This window comes from Onychomys torridus, chromosome 17 (genome assembly GCF_903995425.1).
Source record: "Onychomys torridus chromosome 17, mOncTor1.1, whole genome shotgun sequence".
NCBI lineage: Eukaryota > Metazoa > Chordata > Mammalia > Rodentia > Cricetidae > Onychomys > Onychomys torridus.
Window position 1 is genome coordinate 63,498,666 of NC_050459.1, and position 12,104 is coordinate 63,510,769.

The 12,104-nt window shown below is 48.3% G+C and overlaps 1 protein-coding gene across 1 annotated transcript in view; it reads left to right on the forward strand.

The window, feature by feature from the left end:
• The first annotated feature begins 2,324 nt into the window (after nucleotides 1-2,324).
• The window catches only part of Slc25a42 (solute carrier family 25 member 42), a 30,852-nt gene continuing 21,072 nt past the window's right edge, over nucleotides 2,325-12,104 (forward strand). Inside the window, exon 1 of the mRNA XM_036166548.1 lies at nucleotides 2,325-2,462. The gene's annotated coding sequence lies outside the window, so the exon portion shown is untranslated. The remainder of the gene's footprint in view (nucleotides 2,463-12,104) is intronic.

A 12,104-nucleotide genomic window follows, 5' to 3' on the forward strand; every position in this document is an offset into this window, starting at 1 on the left:
ACAAGAGAGGAGCATAGGTGCCTCCCTCATGTGTATATATGTGTGTTTGCCCACATGAATTTATGTGCACTTTGTGTGTGCACATGTCTGTGGAGTCCAGAGGAGGGCATCAGATCCCCTGGAACTGGAGTTACAGGCAGTTAGTTGTGAGGTGCCATGCCGGTGCTGGGATCCGAGTCCAGGTCCTCTGCAAGAGCAGAGTGCTCTTAAGCTCTGAGCCATCTCTCCGCCCCAGGGGTGTCTCTTCAGAAGATCTTCATTCCTGCCCGAAGGCTGCAGTGAAGGAAACCGTGGGAAGCCCCACAATGGCAGGCAGATGGTAGCTTCTGCAATGTGAGTCTGCTTATTCGAATTTGGAAATGCAGATTAGGGGACTTTACACAGCTCTGAAACCTGAGTCCTTAATATTAAGCCTAGCCCTGCCTAACTTCTTCCGGTGCTGAACTTGATCTCCACTGGCCCTGCCCAAATCTATGGGAAATAAGAGTTCATTTCTGTAGCTGGGCAGTGGTGGCACATGCCTTTAATCAGGAGGCAGAGGCAGGTGGATCTCTGTGAGTTCAAAGCCATCCTGGTCTACAGAGTGAGTTCCAGGACAGCCTGCGCTACACAGAAACAACTCTGGAGAGAGAGAGGGAGGGAGGGAAGAAGGAAGGAAGGAAGGAAGGAAGGAAGGAAGGAAGGAAGGAAGGAAGATGTTCCCTGAGAAGTCAGAAAACAGAATAGGATTGTAGATAGGACAGGGAGCATAGGATGGTGTATGTCCCTCAGCTGTGAGCGACTTCAAAGCCTGCCTATGTTTCTCTGCCATGGCACAGGTGTGTGGAGGTCAAAAGACAACCTTTGAGAGTCTGTTCTCTGTTTCCACCATGTGGGTCAGGATATTAAATTCAGGTCGTTAGGCCTGGTGGGCAGGCCAGTGCCTTTATGAAGAAACAGCCTGCTTCCATCTTGTGCTTAAAGTCATCAGATAGTAAAAACAACTAGGCTCATTCCTGTTTATGATTAAATTTTTGAGGCGCGCACGCGCGCGCACACACACACACACACACACACACACACACACACACGAAGCTTCCTATAGTTAATTGCTTTAATTTGGCCATGATTTGGGTCCGTGGTCTTTCTCCTTGTATCTGTGGGGTTATTTACGCACTGAGCCATCTTGATGGCTTCCTTGTTGTTATACAGGGTGGTGAGGGACGGGGTTGAGCTTCAGGATTGTTCTGCCCAAGGCTTGAGCAGAGTAGCTCAGATCGCTCTGTTCCCCATTGCCTTACTCCCTTTTCGAGGAGCTCAGAGCTTCACATACAAATTGAACAGCTAAAGTGCTGTGTAACCTCAGGCAAAGAGCTTGACCTCTCTGTGTTAGTTTCTGTGTTCTCTTTGACCCGTGGTCGAGTTTATTGTTCAGTTAGTTCACTTAAGGCTTAGCAGAGACAGGTCCCATAGGGATGGATGTCTTAGGAGCTTGTGAAAGATAAAGCTTGGACCCAGAGACGTCACTTTCAGAAAGTCAGCCAGATAGCGTCAGCAGGATTCCACTTTTGAATTTCACGTTTGAATTGCAGAGGGAGGCGGAGTGATCTGGAGTTTCTGCCCTTTGTGTCATCTGCAGGAGGGCAGGAGGGGAGGGAGGGGCTGAGAAACAACCAAACGTCCTTCAACTGTCAAGGTCTAAGTTCAAGGAGGAGTGAGCTTCTGCGCTGTGCCGGAACCCGAGGAGCCCGCGCCGGGTACGGGAGGCCAAGGCGGGCAGAGCAGAGCGCTCCGGTCTGCACCTGGCGCGCCCTGTCGCCAGGAGGGTGCACCGCCCACGGCGGCTGCCATTGGTCACGGCACGTGCACGTCTTTAGAATCCAATCCTCGTCGCCCTCCGGGCTACACCCTCCGCTCGTCCAGCCGTGCCCTCGCCGGGCACCCGAGCCTACTCCAGTCCGGACCTTGCTCTTCAAAGATTGGCCGAGAGCGCTGCCCGTTTGCTGCTAGGCTTCTATCCTCGCGCGCCTCTGGCCCCTCTCCCCTTCCGTTATTGGGCAAAGGCGCTGCCCGTTTTCTGCAGACTCCAATCCTTGCTTCTGTCCCCCGAACTGTCAGAGAACAAGAGCGGCCTCTCCACGTAGCTCCGCCTATGCCCCTAGGCAATTGGTCGAGAGCTCCGCCGGTTTTCTGCGGGTTCCAATTCTCCTTGCCCGGCTTCCCTGCCTCGCACCCGGTGCGGACCGCTCCGAGAACCCGAGCCACCCCTCACGTAGCCTCGCCCCCTCCATCAGCGATTGGTCAGAAAGAGTGTCCGTCCGCGCCATGCTTCCCAAGTCTCGCCGTCTCCGGCGGTGATTGGTCAGAACCTGGCCAATGGCGGCATGGCCTGGGCCCCGCCCGGGCCGCGAGCTTCGGGGAGCTCGAGGCGGGGCTGCGGCGGCTGAGGCGGCGGCGGCGGCGGCGGCGACGCGTCCGGGCAGGTGAGCGCGACCCCGGGAGCGCAGACGCCGCGGGGCGACGCGGGGTGGCGGGGTCCACGAGGCCCGGGCCGGGAAGAAGCGCGGCACGGGGCGTTTCGTTATGACAGCAGTGTCGCGAGCGCGGAGAGGTGACAGATCCCTCACACGCTGTCGCGTGTCCTCGGGGTCCCCTCGGCCAGGCCGAACCCTGAGCTCACACGGAGCTGCCCTGCGGGGGACAGCCCACGGAGGCCGAGGCGGCAGCTCACGCACCTCACACCGGGCCTCGGTGACCCATCCCCTCGCCGATCTTCCTCGGAACCGGGGGGAAGCTTCGGGTGCCACCCGGCCGCGGCTGCCCTCTGCTGCACACGTGCACCTGCGTGCCTTTCCCGGTCCCCGTTGCTCAACTATCGCTTCACTCCCAAAGCAAAGCCCACCTAACTGTTCCCTTGTAGTTTTAGATAACTATGTGTCGGTGGTTTGCTTTTGGAGGCAGGGTTTCACTGTAGAGCCAACTGGTCTTGAACGCAGAGATCTCCCTGCCTCTGCCCGCTGAGTGCTGGGATTATAGGCGTGCGCCAGTACACCTGGCCTCGTATTGTTTTAACAGTGCTTTTTTTATTTAGTTCTACTTTTTCCTTTGGTTGTATTTATTGATTGATTATTTTCGGGGTCAAGGTCTTGCTCTGTAGCCCAGGCCGTTGTTGAACTCTTATGAAGTGTGCTTGAGGGCAGGTGAGATGGCTCAGCAAGTTCTGTCCCCAGGATCCAGAAAGGAGAGAACTGACTTCCAAAAGTTGTCCTCTGAAGTCTACATGGGCTCTGTGGTGCCCTCTCTCTCTCTCTCTCTGTCTCTCTCTCTCCCCCTCTGTCTCTCTGTCTCTCTGTCTTTGTCTCTGTCTCTCTGTCTCTCTCTCTCTCTGTCTCTGTCTCTCTCTCTGTCTCTCTCTGTCTCTCTCTCTCTCTCTCTCTCTCTCTCTCTCTGTCTGTCTCTCTGTCTCTGTCTCTCTCTCTCAATATAATATTATTATATTATCTATCATCCCAGCACTGGACAGGTAGAGGTAGAAGGATCAGGAGTTTCCACACAGAGCCAGCCTGGGAGGGTGGGGGAGCACACAAATGAGCAAACAACATGGACTGGACCTGGGTTGGTAGAGCGCTAGTTTGAAGCCCTGGGTTCCATCACCACATAAGCCAGGTGGTGGTACACTTGTCAGCTCAGCATTTGGCCGTGAAAGCAGGGGGATTGGGAGTTCATGTCCAGTCTGTGCTATGCAGAGACCCTGTCTCAGAAGACCCACAACAAATAAACAAAAGATCCAGAGCTTCACAGCTTTCGAGTCGTTTCTGGCCTTAGAGTAATGCTATCAGCCTGATACCCACAGTGATCCCCGTTTCACCCGCCACAGATCTGAAGCCCCAGAATGCTGCTGCAGGCTCTTTCTGGCCCCCTTGAGCCCTGAACCTACACTTTGAGCCAACTTACTGTCAGTGGCTGGTTGCTTGTGTTTATCTCTCTGGAACTGGTGAAGGAGGGGAACCCCTACCATATTCTACCCCATTCCCAGGCATTTCTCCCAAGTCGTGACTGGTTAGATCCGGAAATGCTTAGCTGGAAGGCACAGCCCCTAGGTGGCTGCCTGAGCATGTATCTCCAGGCCTTGGTGGGTGTGGGGTGTGGGGGGCGGGTGGGTGGGTGAGGTATTGAATGTCTGGGGTGCTGTTGGTTGTGGCCAGACCAGGACCTCTCCGTGACCTGCCCAAGCTCTTTGACTGTTCAACTGTAAGGAAATACTTCTCCGAGTTGAGAGGGATAGTGTTTCAACTGCTTAAAGCTTCTAGTGAAAAGGTGGGGGCCTGGATTGGGGGAGAAGGATTTTTCTGGAAGTTTTGTAGTTCTCCTGAGTCTGTTTTACATGTGAGCAGCATAGAAGGAGGATGGTGGTAAATCATTAAAGGTCTATTTCCTATAAGGCCGGCCCTACGCTGTCACTTCCAGTGGTCTTTCCCTTCACTGAGGATGGTGCCAGAATGTTCCTCCTGGTCATGTCACCTTCAGCTTCTCCTGTGGAAACTGTAGCTTTTGGGACTTCCCATTGGATTTCAAGCAAGGTCGTGGGGTACAACTCAGTAGTAAAATTCTTCCTTAGTATTTTCAAGGCCTTGGGTTTCACCCCCCAGCCTTGCAAAAAAAATATAATAAGAATATGTGTGTGTTGTATATACTTGTATATAAGGTTGTGTTTATATGTCCCATGTATATATGCGTATGTGTATATACAGCTGTTCTTTTTGTGTATGAGTGTGGCATATGTGAGATGTGCGCATATTTGTGCAGGTGTCCATGAACACACAGAGGCCAGAAGAGGATGTCTGGATTTTCTCCGGCAACCATGCCTGGCTTTTTACATGGGTGCTGGGGATTTGAACTTGGGTCTTCATGCTTGCCTGCAACAAGAGCTCTTACCTGCAGTCATCTGCTCAGCCTCTATGTGCACATTCTCCCCCCCCCCCCAGGGTTTCTCTCTGTAGCTTTGGAGCCTGTCCTGGAACTCACTCTGTAGACCAGGCTGGCCTCAAACTCACAGAGATCCACCTGCCTCTGCCTCTCAAGTGCTGGGACTAAAGACGTGCACCAGCACTGACCAGTTTATCCTTTTATACATACATTTATAGAATTTGTATATAAAATTAAATGTTGATAATGTAAGAGATATATGTAGTTAAAAATTAGTACATGTTAGCAAAGGTGTACTTAATTCTAGCCCTTGGAAGGCAGAGGCAGGTGGATCTTTGTGAGTTTGAGGCCAGCCTGGTCTACAGAGTGAGTTTCAGAATAGCCAGGGCTACATAGTGAAACTCTGTTTCTAATAAATCAGTATTGTGATCCTAGTTCCAGGGAGGCTGAAGGGTAGTGAGTTCAAGGCCAGAGTGAGATACTTAGATAGACCCTGTCAGAACAAAACACAAATAGAATAGTAATTATAACCACCTGAGTATAGTGGTGAAGGCCTGTAATCCCAGCATAAAGGAAGCTGAGACAATATTGAGGCCATCTTAGACTAGGAAGATCTTGTTTCAACAAAACCAAACAACCAAAAAACAGAAGTGTTTATTTTCTGCTAATAGCCACCACATCAGCATTTAGGAGGTGGAGACAGGAGTATAGGAGTTAAAGGTCATCTTAAGCTACACAGCAAGTTCAAAAGCTACTTGGGTTACTTGAGACTCTGTATCAAGCAAAGCAAAACCAGTTACTAAATAGCAAGATTATAGCAGACTGTAGGGTCTGCACAGGCTCTTGCTTGCACAAGGTTCAGTAGGGAATGAACATGGGTGGGTCAGCACCCGACTCCCCCTGTGCAGCCCCTCAGAGTGCCCCCTTTCTTCATGTTGAGGTGCAGCTGCTGGGGCCAGGCCAAGGGGACTACTAACTGACTATTGTTCTCTTGGGGAGAAGGTGGGAGGCCTGCTTCCTCCAGTAGCCAGCTCAAACAGCATTGCTTTAAGAGCTGAGGCCTGCCCCTGTGGCAGGTTAGCAGTGGTGCAGGAGAGCCTTTGATCTATCTACTCCTCTAGATGTCCTGGCTCAGGAAGCAGGCCTCACAAGGAACTTCTCTGATCCTCCTCTACAGTGAGGTGAAAGATCAGGATGTATCCCAGTCCCCTCTCTGCAAAGCACTAGGGAAAATCTTGGAGAGGAGACCAAATGAGACCTGCTATCATGGAGTGGGTGTTCAAGATTAACACAGAGGATGAAACCTCTGATCATGAGTGGCACCCAAACTTGGATCTTGATATTTTAGGATAAGGCACCCCAAGAAAAACAGTTGTGAGGCAGGGGAGATGTCTGACCAGTGCTTGTTGTACAAACATGAGTCCTAGAACCTCTCTGAGAAAAGTATGGAATCCAGGGCAGGAAGGTGGAGACCAGTAAGTCCCTGGGGCTTGCTGGCCTGTAAGCCTAGCTTGACATGTCAGGCCCTAAGCCAATAAGAGAAATAAGGTTAGTGCAGTGGCTTTCAACCTTACTAATGCTGGGACCCTTTAGTACAGTTCCTCATGTTGTAGTGACCCCCAAACATAAAATCATTTCATTGCTACTTCATAAATGTAATTTTGCTACTGTTATGAATTGTAATGTGAAGATTTGATATGGAACCTCCCACTGGGCTAGAGAACTGTCTCAGCTATTAAGAGTACCATTCCAGGGCTGGAGAGATGGCTCAGCTGTTAAGAGCACTGGCTGCTCTTCCTGAGGTCCTGAGTTCAATTCCCAGCAGCCACATGTGGCTCACAACCACCTGTAATGAGATCTGGTGCTCTCTTCTGGCCTGTAGGCAGAACTAATAAATAAATCTTAAAAAAAAAAAAAAGAAAGAAAGAAAGAAAGAAAGGAAGGAAGAAAGAAAATGTCATTGGGGTTGGGGATTTAGCTCAGTGGTAGAGCGCTTGCCTAGCAAGAGCAAGGCCCTGGGTTCAATCCTTAGCTCAAAAAAAAAAAAAAGAATACCATTCCAGGGAGGCACCTTGATACATAAGATAAGAACACACATACTGGGCTGGAGAGATGGCTCAGAGGTTAAGAGCACTGGCTGCTCTTCCAGAAGTCCTGAATTCAACTCCCAGCACCCACATGGTGGCTCACAACCATCTGTAACGAGATCTGGCGCCCTCTTTTGGTGTGCAGACATACATGCAAACAGAACACTGTATACATAATAAATAAATAAATAAACAAACAAATAAATCTTTAAAGAAAGAAAAAGAACACACATACATAAGTGCATGCATGTATGCACACAGACACACATACACAATGTCTACATACTCTTGCACATACCCATACACACACACTCACACACACAGGAAGACTTAGTCACCTGTTGTTTTTGTGTTGAAATGAAGACCAAGGGTCCATGGCAGCTAGGCAAGTGTTTTACCAGAGAGCTATGCTTCCAGACCCATTTGTTGTCTGTTTGTCTGTCTGTCTAACTATCTACCTATCTATCTACCTACCTATCTACCTATCATTTGTGAAACAGGGTTTCTCTACATAACCCTAGCTGCCCTAGGCATAGAGTTCAAGAGATCCTCCTGCCTCTGCCTCCTAAGTGCTGGATTAAAGGTGTGCACCACCATGCCATCTACAGAATATTTATTTCTTTGAAGCTGGTGAAGTGTCTCAGAGGATGCAGGCACCTGCAGCGAAACCTGGTGACCTAAGTTTCATTCCCAGGACTCATGTGGTGCCACAAGTTGTCTTCTGACCTCCACATGCCCTCTCCCGAAATAAATGGAATTGTTTTTGTTTTATTTTGTTTTGTTTTTGAGACTGTTTTTCTGTGTAACAGCCCTGGCTGTCCTGGAACTTGCACTGTTGTCCAGGCTGACCTCAAACTCTAAGAAATTTGTCTGCTTCTGCCTCTGCCTCTGCCTCCCAAGTGCTAGGATTAAAGATGTGCTCCACCACGCCTGGCTATAAATGACATTTTAAAAAATGCCATTTGCAGGCTGGAGAGATGGCTCAGAGGTTAAGAGCACTGGCTGCTCTCCCATAGGTCTGGGTTCAATTCCCAGCAACCATATGGTGGCTCACAACCATCTGAAATGAGATTTGGTGCCCTCTTCTGTCATGAAGGCAGAACATGGTATACATAATAAATAAATTTTTTTTTTTTTTTTTTTTTTGGTTTTTCAAGACAAGGTTTCTCTGTAGCTTTGGAGGCTGTCCTGGAACTCGCTTTGTAGACCTGGCTGGCTTTGAACTCACAGAGATCCACCTGCCTCTGCCTCTGCCTCCCGAGTACTGAGATTACAGACGTGCGCCACTACCTACCGCCCAGCAAATAAATATTTTTTTTAAAAATGCCTGGCTAGGTAGTTAAGAGACCTGGCAGTTCTTGCAGAGGACTGAGTACTTGAATGGAAACTCACAGCCATCTGTGACTCCAATTCCAAAGAGTCTGCTGTCTTCTGGCCTCCTCAGGTACCTGGACACATGCACGTATATACATTTTTAAAAGATGAAAATAAATATTAAAAAGGGAGGTTCTTTTTAAAAATGTGTCTCTGGTCAGGTGTGTTAGGTAGTGCATAGCTGTTATCCCAGAACTGGGTAGGTAGAGGCAGGAGGAATCAGGCATTAAGGTCCATTTCAGCCTGAGCTATATGAGACCTTGTCTCAGGTTGTCTCAAAAATAAATCAATAAGCTGGACATGGCAGCACACACCTTCAATCCCAACACTCGTGAGTTTGAGGCCAGCCTGGTCTGTACAGAGAGTTCTAGGCTAGCCATGGCAACACAGTGAGACTGTCTCAAAAGTAAACAGATAAGGGAGTTAAGGGCACTGACAGCATTTCCAGAAGACCAGAGTTAGATTGCCAGCAGTTCCAGGTGAGTCCATTGCTTTCTCCAGCCTGATGCAGGCACTGCACATATATGGGCACACGGACACACCTGCAGGCCTCATGTACATAAAATAAAAATAAATAAACCTTTAAAAAATGAATAAACAAATGCATTAGGTGTAAAAATTCACTTTGTACTCAGGTGTGGTGATTCAGGCCTGTAGTACCGGCACTCGGGCTAAAGCAGGAGGATGACTGTGGATTCAATACCAGTCTGAGCCACAAAATAGACTTGGTATGTTTTTGGTTTGTGGGGATATTTTTTAAATTTATTTATTTTTATTTTATGTGCATTGGTGTTTTGGCATGGGTGATTGGAATTACAGTTGTGAGCTGCCATCTAGGTGCTGAGAATTGAACACAGGTCCTCTCGAAGAGCAGCCAGTGTTCTTTTTTTGTTTTTTTATTTATTTATTTATTTATTTATTTATTTATTTATTTATGGTCATTTGCCTCAGCAGAATGCCGAATGCCATTTATTGAAGGAGGGAGGAGGCCTTAAATACAGGCTTACAGCACAATGGGAGAACCCCGGAGGATCAAGGAACTTCCCTTAAGCATTCAGGAGGGTGGAACCGGGCAGGGAATTAGCATAGGGAGGGCATCAAGGTCAAGGTCAGCAAGCAATGCAACAGTTACCAGGGCCCTATAGGTCCCCCTTTTTACTAAAAAAGTGAGCTTCTGACTTAGGTTGCGTGGGATGTCAGCAGGTCACCTTACCTGTCATGGAGACACCTGCCCAGGCCACACAGGCGCTCTATCTTAGGTTGGTGAGTGCCCCTAGACAGCCAGTGTTCTTAACTAGTGAGCTATCTCTCCAGCTCTTGGGAGCTTTTTGTTTGTTTGTTTGTTTTTTGTTTTGTTTTGTTCTGTTTTGTTTTTTGAGACAGGGTTTCCCTGTGTAGCTTTGCGCCTCTCCTGGAACTCACTCTGTAGCCCAGGTTGGACTCGAACTCAGAGATCCGCCTGCCTGCCTCTGCCTCCCAAGTGCTGGGATTAAAGGCATGTGCCACCACCTCCCAGCGGGAGCTATTTTTATTTTTTATTTTTTTGGTGGGGAAAATGCAAGGATGAGAGGGTGGGCCTGGGAGGAATGGGAGGTGAGTGTAATTGAGGTGCATGATATGAGATTCCCAAATAATTAATAAAAAATCATGTTGGAAAAAAAGAACAAAGAGCAAAATAACCATTTCACTTTTGGCTAGGGGCATGGCACAGATGTAGGGACCCGCCTGACCCTAGGAAGTCATGGTTCCATTCTCAGTACCACACAAAAACATGCATTTTGTTTACTTATTTTTTCTTTATCTTTTCTGTACGTGAGTGCATGTGTACACGTCATGGCGTATGCCTGGAGATCAGAGGACAGCCTTGGGTGTCCTCCTCAGACAGGGTTCATTGTTCTCAGCTGTGTAGCCCAGGTTGACCGGCTTGTGATTTCTAGGGATTCTGTTTACTGCACCTCCCATTTCACTTCTGGGATTACAGATGCACACTTAATACCACACCTGACTCCAAAGGGTCCTCAGTGTTGTGTGGCAGCTTCTCGGGGGTCTCAGACTTGTGCAGCAAGCTTTTTCTCTGCTGAGCCATCACCAGAGCTGTGTTCACAAATGCAGCTGTGTAGTGGTGATGGATGTCCAGGTGTCTGCAGATGTTGGATGTCTTCTTCCATTATGCTCCACCCTATTCCCTTGAGACAGGATCTCCCACTGAACCCGAAGCGGGCCATTTTGACTAGGCTAGTTAGGTGACGAGCAAGCTCCTGGGATTATCCTGTTTTTGCATGTGTATTTCCTGTATTTTTGTGTGTATATTAACATTTAGAGTTAATATACATACAAGTCCATGCCTGGATTTTCATGTGGGTGCTTGGGATTTGAACTCAGGTCCTGTTTGAGAAGTTGTAAATTACATTCATTTATTTGTTTGTGGAGGAGGGGGTAGAAGTGTGAGTGGGGTGCATGTGACAAGGAGCAGGTGTTGATGGAGATCAGAGGACTTGTGGAAGTTGGTTCTTTCTACCATGTGGGCCCTGAGGTGAACTCAGGATCAGGATTGGCAGCAAGCTCCCTTCATCCGATGAGCCCTCTCACGTACCTAGAACTCCTGTCCTCTTGCTTTTACAGCAAGGACCCACCAAGCCATCTCCCAGAGTCAGAAATGCAGTTGGAAGGTTTTTTAAAGATATTTTTATTTTATGTGTATGAGTTCTTTGCCTGCATGTATGTCTATGTACCACATGCATGCCCAGTGCCAGCAGAGGCCAGAAGAGGGAGTCAGATCTCCTGGAACTGGAGTTACAGATGTTTGTGAGCACCATGTGGGCGCTGGAAACTGAACCTGGGTCCTCCTAATGAGCACACAGTGCTCTTAAACACTGAGCCAGCTCTCCAGCCCCAGAAATGCATTTTTTTTTTCAGAGCTGAGGACCGAACCCAGGGCCTTGCGCTTGCTAGGCAAATGCTCTACCACTGAGCTAAACCCCCAACCCCATCAGAAATGCATTTTTAATGTTAAGTATTAAATGCCTGAAAAGTAAGATTCTCTGACAGTAGTGATGCATGCCTGTAATTTTAGAATGCTGTGGCAGGAGAATAGAGCATTCCAGGCTGGCCTGGGCTACATAGTAAGATCCTGCCTAAAAAAGAAAAAGAAAGAAAGAGAAAGAGAGAGAGAGAGAGAGAGAGAGAGAGAGAGAGAGAGAGAGAGAGAAAGAAAGAAAGAAAGAAAGAAAGAAAGAAAGAAAGAAAGAAAGGAAGAGCTTTAATCCCAGCACTCAGGAAGCAGGTGGATCTCTGTCTACAGAGCAAGTTGCAGGACAGCCAGGGCTACACAGAGAAATCCTGTCTTGGAAAAATTTAAAAGACCCAGTCTCAAAAGCAAATAGATAGGTAGAATACATAGGTAAGTAGATAGATGGATGGATGGAAAGAGAAGTAGTGTGTGGTGTGAAAAGAAAATATATAAAATAAGTAACATGTAACAGGCTGGAGAAATAGAATGCTGTCCCCTGTTGAGCCCCCTGGGTCATTGTGCTATTTTTAAATGTACCTGTTGGACATCTGTTTTCTTACTGAGGCGCCTTTTGCTGGGATCGTCTTGTAGCATGCTCACATCCCAGGGGCTTTTGTTCTGTGAAGGGAGCAAAGGAGAACACCACACAACTTTTACTACAGTTCATTGCTTTATTGTTTCATTATTGGCTATTAAGCTTTCACTGCAAGCCCAGGGGGTTCCACAAG